We start from the raw sequence: 14,439 nt of genomic DNA on the forward strand, positions 1-14,439 counted from the left end.
AGACATCTTGTGGTTGTCCCGTCCTCCTTCCAGACAAAGCCACAGTGGCAGTTAGGGGCGATCAGGCAGGCGGGCAGGTGAGTGATTAGGAGCCAGTGGTCCCGGGTTGTGAGAGGATGTCCGAATGCCAGTTTTTCCCTGCGGGATCAGGCCTAAACCAGCAGTCGGACATCCCTTCAGTGGTCCCAGATTGGAGAGAGTGCAGGCTGGGCTGAGGGCCCCCCCACACACACACAAATTTTGTGCACCAGGTTTCTGGTAAAGTTAATAGGGAGCAATCACTACTTAGCCTCAAACTTAAATCTTGAATTATGACTGCTTTATAATTGTGATGAAAGCTTAAATCTAACACTTGGGAAGATATAACTGGGAGGGAATATTCTGAAATTTTTGAACTTTGAATTAGGTATTTCTGATTTGTTAAATTTCACCCATTTTATTATGTTTACTGTCCTGAAAAAATCAAGGCATCTTCTCTGGCTGGCTTGGCTCAGTGGATTAAGTGTCAGCCTGCGGACTGAAGGGTCCCGGGTTTGATTCACATCGGGGCACATGCCTGGCTTGCGGTCTCAATCCCCACTAGGGAGTGTACAGGAGGCAGCCAATCTATGATTCTCTCATCAATGATGTTTATCTCTCCTTCTCTCTTCCTCTCTGAAATCAATAAAAATACATTTTTTTAAAAATCAAAGACAGCTGAAACCGGTTTGGCTCAATGGATAGAGCATCGGCCTGCGGACTGAAAGGTCCCGGATTCGATTCTGGTAAAGGGCATGTACCTTGGTAGCAAGCACATCCCCCAGTAGGGGGTTTGCAAGAGTCAGCTGATTAATGATTCTCTCTCATCGATGTTTCTAACTCTCTCTCCCTCTCTCTTCGTCTCTGTAAAAAAAACAATAAAATATATATATAAAAAAATCAAAGACATATGTGTTTCTAAAGGACCTAAATAGTATAAGTGAAGTCCACATGTTAAATGGTGGAAGTTTCAATAGGATATCTGACTATAAGGTTTTTCTTTGTTTTCTTGAACAAACTTCTGGAATTCATCTACTTAGTTCATCTTTTAGAAATTGTATTGACAATATCAAAAGTTCTCCATAAAAGTATTTGGACAGTCTTAAATCCTATTTGTCACTAACAATCTCTTACACCAGTGATTTTTCTTTTTCTTTTTTTTTAATATATATATTTTATTGACTTTTTTTTTTTTTTTTTTTTTTTACAGAGAGGAAGGGGAAGGGATAGAGAGCCAGAAACATTGATGAGAGAGAAGCATCGACCAGCTGCCTCCTGAACACCCTCTAAGGGGGATGTGCCTGCAACCAAGGTACATGTCCTTGACCAGAATCAAACCTGGGACCTTTCAGTCCGTAGGCCAATGTTCTGTCCACTGAGCCAAACCAGTTTCAGGTACACCAGTGATTTTTCAACTGGAGTGCCACAGCACACTGTTGTGCCACAAGCATTTTTAAAACATGCAATACCTGACTAGTCCAGGGCAGTGACCTCTTTTCCCTTAGAATGTCAAATTTAAAAATGACAACAGCCCAGCCAGTTTTGCTCAGTGTTTGAGCATTGACTTATGAACCAGGAGATCACTTCAATTCCAGGTCCAGGGGTGAGGGAGGCAGCTGATTGATTAATTATTTTATCTTCATTGATGTTTCTGTCTCCATCTCCCTTCCTCTCTGAAATCAATAAAAATATATGTTTTTTTAATTTTAATGACAACAGCCAACACAAGAGCCACCCAGTGTGACTGAATCAAAATTATACCCTTTTTTTTTTTTTCAGATTATCACAAATTTTTTGGTGTGCTGCAGAAATTTAGTAATTAGTTTATGTATGCCATGAGATGAAAATAGTTGAAAATTGCTTTCCTACACTAAAATATAATAAAACTGTCAGGTACCACGTATATAATATAGCTTAAGCAGGTAAAATCTGAATATGCAACTTGAAATAATTAGTATAAATAACAGTAAAAATTGGGTAAGATGGGCCCTTTTTATAATACCTTCAAAGCAGTTTCATGACTTTGTTTTTACCATCTTCCTTTATGAAAATGTTATCTGCCTTTTGCTGATGTACAATAGAAGTTAAAAATTGTTTCTACAGCCCTAACCAGTTTGGCACAGTGGATAGTGTGTCAGCCTGCGGACTGAAAGGTCCCAGGTTCTGGTCAAGGGCATGTACCTTGGTTGCAGGCATATCCCCAGTAGGAGGTGTGCAGGAGGCAGCTGATCAATGTTTCTCATCAGTGTTTCTACCTCTCTATCCTCTTTTCCTCCCTGTAAAGAAATCAATAAAGTATATTTTAAATAAATAAGTATATAAATGTTTCTACAGATTTATCAAGCACCTACTGTTTGTAAGTTCTAAGGTTATGTTAGCTAGGTAAATGATTCGTGGCCTATTTTTTTTAAAAATGTATTTTATTGATTTTGTACAGAGAGGAAGGGAGAGAGAGACAGAATTAGAAACATCGATGAGAGAGAGTCATCTATCAGCTGCCTCTTGCACACTCCCTACTGGGGATATGCCCACAACCAAGGTACATGCCCTTGACCGGAATCGAACCCGGGACCCTTCAGTCCCCAAGCCGACGCTCTATCCATTGAGCCAAACCGGTTTCAGCAATCGTGGCATATTTTTTAAAATTTTTTTAAATTAATTTTTAAAGAAACATTTATCAATTGCCTGCCTCTTGCATACCCCCTACTGGGGATCAAGCCCACAACCCAGACATGTGCTCTGACCAGAAATCCAGCTGGCAACCTTTCAGTACACTCAACTGAGCCACACAGACAGGGCACATGCAGGCCTCATAAAGGGAAATAAAATTCTACTTTATGTAGATTTCATGTCTAAGTAGAGGTCTGCTTCTTTATTAAAACTAGAGGCCTGTTGCATGAAATTCATGCATGGGGTGGGGCTGTCCCTCAGCCCGGCCTGCAACTTCTCCAATCTGTGGCCCCTTGGGAGATGTCTAACTGCCACTTTAGGCCCAATTGGACATCCCTCTCGAAATCCAGGATCATTGGCTCCTAACCATTCACCTGCCTAATTCCCCCAACTGCGCTCTCCTGCAGGCTTGGTTGCCCCCAACTGCCCTCTCCTGCAGGCCAGTTTACCCCCAACTGCCCTCCCTTGCCAGCCTGACTTCACCACTAACTGCTCTCTCCTGCCAACCTGATCACTTCTAACTGCCTCTACCTGGGCCCCCACCATCATGGCTTTGCCCAAAAGGAAGTTGGACATCTGGAAGATGGCCAGTTGACCCAGTCTAATTAGTCTAATTAGCATATTACCCTTTTATTAGTATAGAAGATAACAGCCTCCAAGAATCTTTCCATATTTTTATTGATTTTTTTTTTTCTTTTTCTAAGAAAGGGTGGAGGTAGAGAAAGAAACATCAATGTGAGAGAGACATCATCAGGTGCTTTCCTGCAAGCTTCCTACTGGGTATGAAGCCCGAAACCTGGGCATGTGCCCTGACTGGGAATTGAACCAGAAACCTTTCAATGCATGAGAAGACACCTAACAACTGAGCCACAACAGGCAGGGTGATCCTCCAAGAATCTTGACTTAACCTTTACTTTGTAAGAAACTTGGTGGAGAGAAATAACAAGATTAGGAGTGACCTTCCATACAATTTGACCTTTTGCATGAGAATCCAAAGAGTAAGCTGGTCTATCTCCCTAGGTTTTTTATCATTTCTGAAATCCTTTGTTTACACTTATCTGTGTAGGTTTCCTCATACCTTCTCATTTACTTGGTTGTGGTTAAAACACTGATAACTCCTGCAATCTTAACTACCATACTACTCCATATTAGCTTCCCCTTCTCTTGCCACACCCTCTCTCTACATAAAATTGTCTAGGGTCTCTTCACTTCAAAAATCAGCCAATAATAGGAAAAATTTAGAGCATAATTCCTGGATCATTGCCAGTCCTTAAAGTTTAAAAAAAAAAAATTGTTTCTTGTAACTTCAAGGTACCCTCCCTTATATGCAATCCGGTCAAGGAGTGTATAATGGGTCAGGCACTGACAATACAGTAGTGAAATAAAAAAAACATTTTCTTAAAGTGAAAATAAATAAGCTACTGATCATGAAATTGAATGTAAATAGTCTGAACAATTAAAAGGAAGACTTTTCATACTGGTATTAAAGCATGCTACCTCTAAGAAACCCACTTTGCATATAAGTGAATTAGTTAAAAAGGAACAAAATACATTTCCGGGAACAAATAGGGATATTTATTATCAAAGAGTAAGTTCACCAAAGAATAATCTTGAATGTGTATGAATGTAATAACAGCTTTAAAATATATGAAGCAAAAACTTACAGTAGAAACACAGTTCCACAACTGGATATTTTAAATTCTTGGTAAATGAGTAGATAGAAGATAAGGCTATAAAAGATGTAATATTTTCAACCAGCTTGACCTAATAAATGTATGTAGAATATATCGCCCACCAACATAAAAATGTTGGTGGGTGATAATATTATTTTCAAGTGCACAAAGATTCTCCAAAGTAAACTATATCCTGGTCCATTACTAAGTCACAATACCATGCAAGAGAATTGATACAATGTAAATCATGTTCTTTAACCACACCAGAGCTAAATAAAAAATAAGTAACTACCTGGAAAGTCCCCCAAATATTTGGAAATTAAACAACGTGTTTCTAAATCACATGTCTAAGTAGAAGTCACAAGAGAAATTAGAAAGCTTTTAAACAGAAGGAAAATGAAAATATCAAAGCTGTGGAATTAAATTGAAGTGCTTAAAAGATAACAGCATTAAGTGTGTATATGAGAACAATTTTTGAATCAAGGATCTAAACTTCCACCTTAAGAAACTATAGAAAGAGAGTCTTAAACCTAAAGTAAGCTAACCGGAAGGAAATAATAGAGAAAAGCCCCAAAATTGAAAACAATAGAAAAAATAAACCAAAAGCTACTATGAAAGAATAAAGCTGATAAAGCTCTCTAGTCAAACCAAAAAAAATACACATGCACACAAAAATACAAATTACCAGTATTACTAACAAAAGACATCACTATACAACTTACTAACAATAAAAAGGTAATAAAGGAATATTGCCAAAAGCTTTATTTAATATTTCAACAGCTTAAATGACATGGATAATGGTTTTTGAAAGATAAGTCACTCAGAAGAAATGGTCTGGCAGTTCTGCAAAAGATTAAACATAGTCACCACAGACTCAGTGATTCCACTTCTAAGTATATAGTCAAGAGAGTTGAAACCCTAACTGGTTTGGCTCAGTGGATAGAGAGTTGGCCTGCAGAATGAAGGTCCTGGGTTTGATTCTGGTCAAGGGCATGTACCTTGGTTGCGGGCACATCCCCAGTGGGGGGGGTGCAGGAGGCAGTTGATCGATGTTTCTCCTTCATTGATGTTTCTAACTCTATCCCTCTCCCTTCCTCTCTATAAAAAATTAATGAAATATATATTTTAAAAAGAGAGAGTTGAAAACGTCCACATAGAAATTCGTATATGAATGTTCACAGCAGTGTTATTATTAAAGGGTGGGTGTAATGCAACTATCCATTAATTGCTGAATGGATAAACAATGTTTCATATTGATACAATGCACTGTTATTCAGCCATAATGGGTGGATTATATGCTGTTAACTTAAAAATCAAAACCCAAAATGAGAGGTAATAAGTGTGTTGTTGCTTTTTTATTTATTTTTTTTTTGGGGGGGGGGGGTTTGGGGGAATCAAAAGAATGGCAGCAGATAACACAGATTTTGGGCAGATAGCAAGTACTGTTCCCATTACAGGATGAGGGCAAGGGTTTTTTTTGTTTTGTTTTATGAGAAAAGGAATGAAATACATAAATAGAAGAAGTTTCTATTGGTTAACAAGCTGAGTTACTCTAGCTACATATTTCTGGTTACTAATTCTATCTTCAGAAAGAGAGTCCATAATAATCATTAGTCCTGTGGTCAGGATGTTAGCTTTGCAAACAGTTGTTCATAAGCACTGTTGGTTTGGCCCAGTTGAAAGGCTATTTTATCCAGTTCAAGTATTCCAAGGGTTCAAGGAGCAAAATATGAAAGGCAGTTTCTCTGGAATGGCTACTCTATCTCCATTTTTAAATGGCTTCACTTGTGTCAACTTTTCACAGTAGTATGTGAATTACACTGAGTGGCCAGATTATTATGACCACATGACGTTTGTAGGCAAATTAGCCATACACTGCACTGTATGGGATATGGAAGCCGAAGGCCTGCTTGAATACCTTTGCTATCTGCAGTTACCAAGATAAAAAGTCTCCAGTTCGCACAGGAACATAAGGATTGGACAGCCAAGCATTGGAAAAAAAGTCATGTGGTCCGATGAATCATGTTTCCAGTTGCATCATGCAGATGGCAGAGTGAGAATTTTGCAGAAACAGCATGAAAGCATGCACCCCACATGGATGAACACCATAATTTAGGCCCTTTAATTTATGTGGAACAATGTCTGAATAGCACAACATAACTAAGTATCGCTGCTGATCAAGTTCATCCTATCATGTATCCCAATGGAGGTGGCTTCTTCCAACAAGACAATTCGCCATGCCACTGGGCTCGTATTGTGCAGGAGTGGTTTCAAGAACATGAGGGACACTTTATGGTGCTGTGGCTCCCACAATCACCAGATCTCAATCCAATTGAGCATTTGTGGGATGGAGTTAAAAGAGCCATCAGGGCCCAGAGCAGCTGGGTCGGGTGCGGCCAGGCCCGGAGCAGCAGCTGCCAGGCTGGGAGCGGCCAGGCCCGGAGCAGCGGCTGCCAGGCTGGGAGCGGCCAGGCCCGGAGCAGCGGCTGCCAGGCTGGGAGCGGCCAGGCCCGGAGCAGCCGGGTCTGGTGCGGCCAGGCCCAAAGCAGCGGTTGCCAGGCTGGGAGCGGCCAGGCCAGAGCATCCGGGTCTGGTGCTGCCAGGCCCAAAGCAGCGGTTGCCAGGCTGGGAGCGGCCAGGCCCGGAGCAGTGGCTGCCAGGCTGGGAGCGGCCAGGCCCGGAGCAGCCGGGTCTTGTGCGGCCAGGCCCGAAGCAGCAGTTGCCAGGCTGGGAGCGACCAGGCCCGGAGCAGCCGGGTCTTGTGCGGCCAGGCCCGAAGCAGCGGCTGCCAGGCTGGGAGCGACCAGGCCCGGAACAGCCGGGTCGGGTGTGGCCAGGCCCGGAGCAGCGGCTGCCAGGCTGGGAGCGGCCAGGCCCGGAGCAGCCGGGTCTGGTGCGGCCAGGCCTGAAGCAGCAGTTGCCAGGCTGGGAGCGACCAGGCCCGGAACAGCCGGGTCGGGTGTGGCCAGGCCCGGAGCAGCGGCTGCCAGGCTGGGAGCGGCCAGGCTTGAAGCAGCCGGGTCTGGTGCGGCCAGGCCCGAAGCAGCGGTTGCCAGGCTGGGAGCGGCCAGGCCCGGAGCAGCTGGATCTGGTGCGGCCAGGCCTGAAGCAGCAGTTGCCAGGCTGGGAGCAGCCAGGCCCGGAGCAGCAGCTGCCAGGCTGGGAGTGGCCGGGCCCGGAGCAGCAGCAGCCAAGTCCAGAGCAACTAGGTCGGGAGCGTCAGTGACCAGACCCGGAGCAGCTGGTTGTGGAACGAACCAGAGCAACAGAGGCCAGGCCCGGAGCAGCCAGGCCCGGAACAGCTCGCTCCTCGCCTGCCCCTGCCCCACGGCTGCCTCTCAGACATGGCTGGAAACTTTTGTGGGTACTTGAGGGTCTGCTGAATCAAGTGATGAGGGCTTAGATCTGGATATGTTGAGTTAGTATAGCGCTGGGGTGTTGATCTGTGAGTGCCTTGGGTGGGGCCTGGATGAGGCTGGTTGACCTATTTGGAAATGTCTTTTGTGTGAAGTGTATCATTGGGCATGTGGAGGTATTATTGATATGAGAAAATGCTAAGTAACAGATTTACTATCTGAAAAGGGATTTACTATTGGGGAAAGGGAGGGAGGAAGAGACTGAACATAAACTGCACCTATGGATGAGGACAATGGGGGATGGGGAGAGGGCGGAGGGTGGGGTGGGAACCTGGTGGAGGGGGGAAGAAATGAGGAACCTTTGTAATAATATGAACAATAAAGATTGATTTAAAAAAAATAAATAAATAAAAGAGCCATCAGGCAGCTGGTTTCACAACCATCAAATCTCACACAACTGGACAGTGCTATTCATTAGGCATGGTGTCAGATTCCTCGCATCACCTTTCAACATCTCGTGGAGTCAATGCTAAGAAGAATCGCTGCAGTATTGAAGGCAGAAGGTGGCCCAACAAAATATTGATGGGGTGGTCATAATAATCTGGCCACTCTGTATATCTCAATAAAACTGCTACCACCCATATCAAATATTGGGGAGGGGGTGGGGAAGAATAGGTAACTTGAACAGCCTTATATGTGTGAAAGATATTGAATTTGTATTTAAAATCCTTCCCATAGCCGAAACCGGTTTGGCTCAGTGGTAGAGCGTCGGTCTGCGGACTGAAAGGTCCCAGGTTCGATTCCGGTCAGGGGCATGTATGTTGGTTGCGGGCACATCCCCAGTAGGGGGTGTGCAAGAGGCAGCTGGTTGTGGGCACATCCCCAGTAGGGGGTGTGCAAGAGGCAGCTGGTCGATGTTCCTCTCTCATCGACGTTTCTAGCTCTCTATCTCTCTCCCTTCTTCTCTAAAAAATCAATAAGATATATTTAAAAAATAAATAAAATCCTTCCTATAAAGGAAATTTCAGGCCTGGCTGGTTTGGCTCAGTAGTTAGAGCATCAGCTCAGGGACTGAAGGGTCTTGGGTTGGATTTCTGGTCAAGGGCACCACTTCCATTGCAAACTTGATCCCTGGTTGGGGCATGTGCAGAATGCAACCAGTCAATGTGCCTGTCTCATATGATGATTTTTTTCTCTCTCTCTCTCTGCTCTGTCTCTCTCCCTTTTCCTCCCTCCTTTCTACTCTCTCTGAAAAGCAATGAGAAGAAATATCCTTGGATTAGAAATATATATATATATTTCAAAAGTTGACCATTTGCTTGTATTGCTGCTATGCATTTCTGAAAGCTTCTAAAAAGAAAATTCAGCCCTGCCAGTATGGCTCAGTAGTTGAGTGTTGACCTATGAACCAAGAAGTCACCAGTTCAATTCCACAGTCAGGGTACTTGCCCCAGTTGCAGACTCAATGCCCACAATGCCCATGCAGGAGGCAGCTGATCAAGGTTTTTCTCTTACCAATGTTTCCATCTCTTCCTCTCCCTTCCTTTCTCAAATCAATAAAAACATATTTAAGAAGAAAAAAGAAAATTCAGCCCTGACTGGGTAGCTCAGTTGTTGGAGCATCATCCTGATATATCAGAGTTGTAGGATCCTTGGTCAGGGCACATGCAGTAATCAATGCATACACAGGTGGAGTGGCAGGTCAATATCTCTCTCTCCCTGCCCCTCTTCTCTTTCTTTCTCTCTAAAAAATCAATAAAATTAAAGAAGCCCTAGTTGGATAGCTCAGTTGAATACAATGTCTTCCCAATATACCAAGGCTGTAGGTTTGATCCCAGCTTAGGACACATATAAGAAACAACCTGCCCTGCCGAAACCGGTTTGGCTCAATAAATAGAACGTCAGCCTGCAGACTGAAAGGTCCCAGGTTCGATTCCGGTCAAGGGTATGTACCTAGGTTCTGGGCACATCCCCAGTAGGGGGTGTGCAAGAGGCCGCTGATCGATGTTTCTCTCTCATCAATGTTTCTAACTCTCTTTCACTCTTTTAAAAAATCAGTAAAATATATTTTAAAAAAAGAAATAACCAGCCCTGACTGGATTGGCTCAGTGGATAGAGCATTGGCCTGCGGACTGAGAGGTCCCAGGTTTGATTCTGGTCAAGGGCATGTACCTTGGTTGAGGGCATATCCCAAGTGGGGAAGTGCGGTGGGCGGGTATGTGTGTGTGTGTGTGTGTGTGTGTGTGTGTGCAGGAGGCAGCTGGTTGATGTTTCTCTCTCATCAGTGTTTAACTCTCTATCCCTCTCCCTTTCTGTAAAAAATCAATAAAATATTTAAAAAAAAAAAAGCCAATGTGTTATTTTCCATATAAACAACTGTAAATCTACTTTGCCCCACCATGTACAAGATTTGTTCAGAGATGTTCTAGTATCTGTATTTGTAATAGTCAAAAACTGCAAACAATCCACATGTCCACCAGTGTTGAATATATGATATATCAAATGGATACTACTCAGCAACAAAAACTAATTATTGATACACACAAAAAAGTGGATTAACAAAGAACATCAAGAAATAATTGGGCAGGATGGATATGTCCATTTCTTATTATACAGTATTGTTAATGTAAAAAACCATTGAAACCTGTAAAGAATTTTTGTGAATTTATTTGAGCCAAACCGTTGACATATGCCAGGAAGCAGAACCTCAATGAACTGAAATAATGCTCTGGAGAATGGTGGTTACATCTGTATTTATACATTGCAATCAAAGGAAAGAAAAGTACGTAGGTTACTTGAAATCCACTGGTGATAGACTAGAGAGGTGGGAAAAAGCAAAGCAGGGATTGGATAAAAAGTAAAAAGATAGACCCATACTCAGGTGGCTGCAGGAACAATTAACATGATAATGAAGGAATTTATGGTATCTGTCCTGGAGCCCTACATATTAGGTAGGTTCTGCCCCAAGGGATCCAAAAAAAGGGAAGTTACAAGTTACCCAGACATTTCAAGGATATATTCTTATAGATGCAAAAAGACAGATAAGCTCAGTTAAGGTAAAGGTTGACCTTGTCATTGAAGATACTGGCTTAGTTTTTACTTATTTATTTATTTATTTTTATTTGCTTGAAGAATAATGGCTTAGGATATACTGGTAACTACCCTCCATAACTGCTTTTAATTTCAGACCATCCTTTGTGGTTACTTTAGGTCTCTGAGTTTGCAAGATTGCCATGCAGGCCTTCCCTGAGCTTGTCAGGTTAGCATGTGGTCCCTTTCGTCCACAGTATGATTTCACAGGTGTGTACATGTCAAAACTTATCACATTGTACATTTTAAGTATGTTCAGTTTCTTGTAGGTCAATCATACCTCAATAAAGCTATTTTGTTTTTTCAATATACAGACTGGGTGAAAATATTTGCACAACACGTACCAGAGAAAAACCTTTTATTCAGAACCCACAAAGAACTTCTACCATTAAATAAGACAAGCATCCTGATCTGAAAATGGCCAAAGATTAGGACAAACTTGGCCAAAGAAGCAATGCAACTGGCAAATAAACAAACATGAAAACATGCTCAACACCTCTAGCAATTAGAGAAATTAAAATTACGGGAGTCCACTTTATACCCACCATAAAAGCTAGAATTAAAAAGACTGATAACATCAAGGTTTGATGATGATGTGGAATACCTGGAATCCGCATCTATTGCTGTTGAAAATGAGAAACATTACAACCACTTTGAAAAAAACAACTGGAAAGCTTCTTTGTAGATTTCAAAATTTGACCATTCGCTTGTATCGCTGCCATTCATTTATGAAAGCTTCTAAAAAGAAAATGTAAGCCTGGAGCATCGAGGGGGCCAGAGCTCAGCGCCCGGGGCTCAGTGCTGGGGCCCGCGCTGCGGGCACTAGCACCTCACCAGGCTCGCAGGCAGGGGCCCCTCAGAAGAAGGCGTCCTTTGTGCAGTCCTTGCTTCCAGGAGCGGGGAGAGAGTAGGGGGAGCAGAGCCTAGAGCTGCCCCATGTGCCTCCTCCACAACCCTAGGCCGCACTCCACTCCCTTTTGGTCACCAGCTGCCCCCTGTCATTCACCCCCAGATGTAGGCAAACGTAGATGTCACGAAATGAACCTGGGGATGCAAGCAAGGGGTTTGTAAGTCCTGCAAATTGTCATTTGGAGCAGTGGGAAAGTCTTATATTTATGTGAGTGAAAGGCAGATTCCCTGGAGCCCTGTGAACAATGAACCCTAGAAGAGTTTTTAAGCCAAAATACCTTGTATTTTGATCACAATGACATTATTTCCTACTGCTGGACATATGAGTACTGTACAATCTGGGAGGTACTACTAGCATTATTTATTAGTTGATGAGTTTAAAACTGTCCATTATAAACCAGGATGGAACCTGGAGGCAAGAAAACAGGTTTCTCTAGGTCACCACACCTACTGTATCATCAGTATAAGCAGTCGCTAGCCAGCCTGAAAATTGGACGGGGGTGATGATCTGATGTCATCCTCTCTTATCTTTGAGGTTATACAGTAAAACGTTGCTGAATGGGCACTGGGATTGGGCTTCAGTCTGGAATGAGAATTACAATTAAAGAGCTAATATTCAGACCTTTCATTAAATAAAAATTTGTCTTATTAAACACTTCTAAACTGTGCCAGAAAGATTTTGATGTGAATTTAATGGTGGTCCAACAAACTCTTAAATCACATTTTCTGAGCCATCAAAAGTATTTTACTTCAGATTCCACGAAATATAGTTGCTTAGAAAATAATATATAACCCTAGAAGAGTTTTTAAGCCAAAATATCTTGTATTTTGATCACAATGACAGTATTTCCTACTGCTGGACATATGAGTACTGTACAATTTCTGGGAGGTACTTCTAGCATTATTATTAGGCTCTGAATCCTAGGGTCTTACTCTTCTGTAACTTTGATTTGATTATGCTAAGTTCATTCAGAGGCTAATTAGAGCTTCATATGCCAAGATGCAAGAGTTAAAGAAAATTTCCAGACTTTTTAAAGTTCTGTAATTTATAAGCAACTTTGCAGGCCTTCTGTTTCATCATAGATTTTAATTTTTAATTTACAGTGATAGCTTTTAACTTTTTAAAAATTGATTTGAGAGAGCCCTGGCCGGTTTGGCTTGTAATTAGAGTGTTCACCTGCCTACCCAAGGGTCACAGGATTGATTCCTGGTCAAGGGCACTTACCTGGGTTGCAGGTTAGGTTTTCCCCGTCCCCCCTCTGTGCAGGAGGCAACCAGTGGATGTGTCTCTTTCATATTCCCATGTTTCTCTCTCTTCCCCCCCCCTCCTCCCTCCGTTCCACTCTCTAAAGATCAATGGGGAAAAAATATCCTTGGGTGAGGATTAACAAGAACACCAAGAAAACTGATTTTATAGAGGAAGGGAGAGAGAAAAACATCCGTTTGTTGTTCCACTTATTTATGCATTCTTTGGTTGATCCTTGTATATGCCTTGACAAAATCAAACCTGCAACTTTGGCCTATCAGGAGAACGCTCTAACCAGCTGAGCTACCCACCAGGGCTCATCATAGCTTTTAAAACTGCTGCAACAAACATAAGCTCTGGTTACTGTTTAACTTGACACTTTTCCTCAGTACAAGGTCGGCTTCCTCTGTACATCCTCAGGAAATTCCCATGATGCTATGCCCTGTGCATCTTCTGGAAGCTACCTGGCCTAGCCCACGGACATCGCAGACCTGGGACATTACCAGCCTGGCTGTGGAAGCGCTTGGAACCCCCTGACCACCGCCACTGAATGGAGGACACCTGTTTCAGGATTGGGGGGTTGCGGGTTGTGAAATATGAAGTGAAACCAGGAACCCGGAGTTGTGACCACGGTTCCAGGGCTCCAAACCCATCTTGGGATTAGGAGACCTCCAGGTCTTACCCCCACCACCGCGGCTCTACACCTCCCGGATCTAGGTCTCCGGGACCCCAGGCGTGAGGTTCCAAACCCCATGCCCGGTGCCTCACATTCTCTTCTCCCCCTCACCCCCACCCTGCGAAGCCCCCTCACCCCCACCCCGGCGTTTCAGAAAACGGCCGCCTCCAGTTGGCAGGAATCCGTGCTTTTGTTGCAAATGCAGGATGACGTGACCACAGCCCACATTTCCGAGCAGCTTCAGGCCCGCGACGATCCTCCAGAGAAAGGGCGGTCGGAGACTCTGGATTCTCCTCCTGCTCTCTCCCCTCCTGTTTCAGAGGCATCCCCTCGCCTTCCCACCCTCAGCTCCCTAATCATTCTTCTTGAAGCCTCCGATGCACCTCTTCCTTTTCCGTTTTTCCCACTTACAAATCCCCACCGAAAGACGCGGAAGGTAGAGCAGAGAACTGGATACAAAGAAGTTTCTTCAAACGCCGCCTTCTGCAGGTTCTCAAGGCGTCCCCTTTAAGGGAACCAGGCCCACCTCTTTCCCGTTCGTCTAGTGGCTCTCCTTCCTGCCCGTCACTCTACCTTTAAGAATATTTCCTGTTCTCTCAACCCAACTTGCACACCTCCGCCCCACGGCCCTCCTCATTGGGCCGCCCGAGGCCCGTTCGCTCTTCGAGGCTCCCTCCACCTCCTCCCGCCCTCCAGCCTAGCGCAGCGGGATCCCCGGTCGTGATTGGCTGCCACGGCGGCCTCCCCGGGGCCGGATTGGTGGGCCGAGGGGCAGGGGCGGGAGTGCGGCTCAGCCAGGGT

At 43.9% G+C, this 14,439-nt stretch overlaps 1 long non-coding RNA gene across 1 annotated transcript; it reads right to left on the reverse strand.

Moving 5' to 3' along the window:
- Positions 1 to 11,151: 11,151 nt before the first annotated feature.
- LOC311617565 lies at positions 11,152 to 14,326 on the reverse strand. The gene is made up of 3 exons (XR_014794123.1): positions 13,774 to 14,326; positions 12,168 to 12,299; positions 11,152 to 11,851 (listed from the first exon to the last, which is right to left on the reverse strand). It is a non-coding gene; the product is annotated as an uncharacterized lncRNA (long non-coding RNA).
- Positions 14,327 to 14,439: the final 113 nt, after the last annotated feature.

The sequence above is a fragment of the Pipistrellus hanaki genome (assembly GCF_964339955.1).
Source record: "Pipistrellus hanaki genome assembly, chromosome: 2".
Taxonomy (NCBI): domain Eukaryota; kingdom Metazoa; phylum Chordata; class Mammalia; order Chiroptera; family Vespertilionidae; genus Pipistrellus; species Pipistrellus hanaki.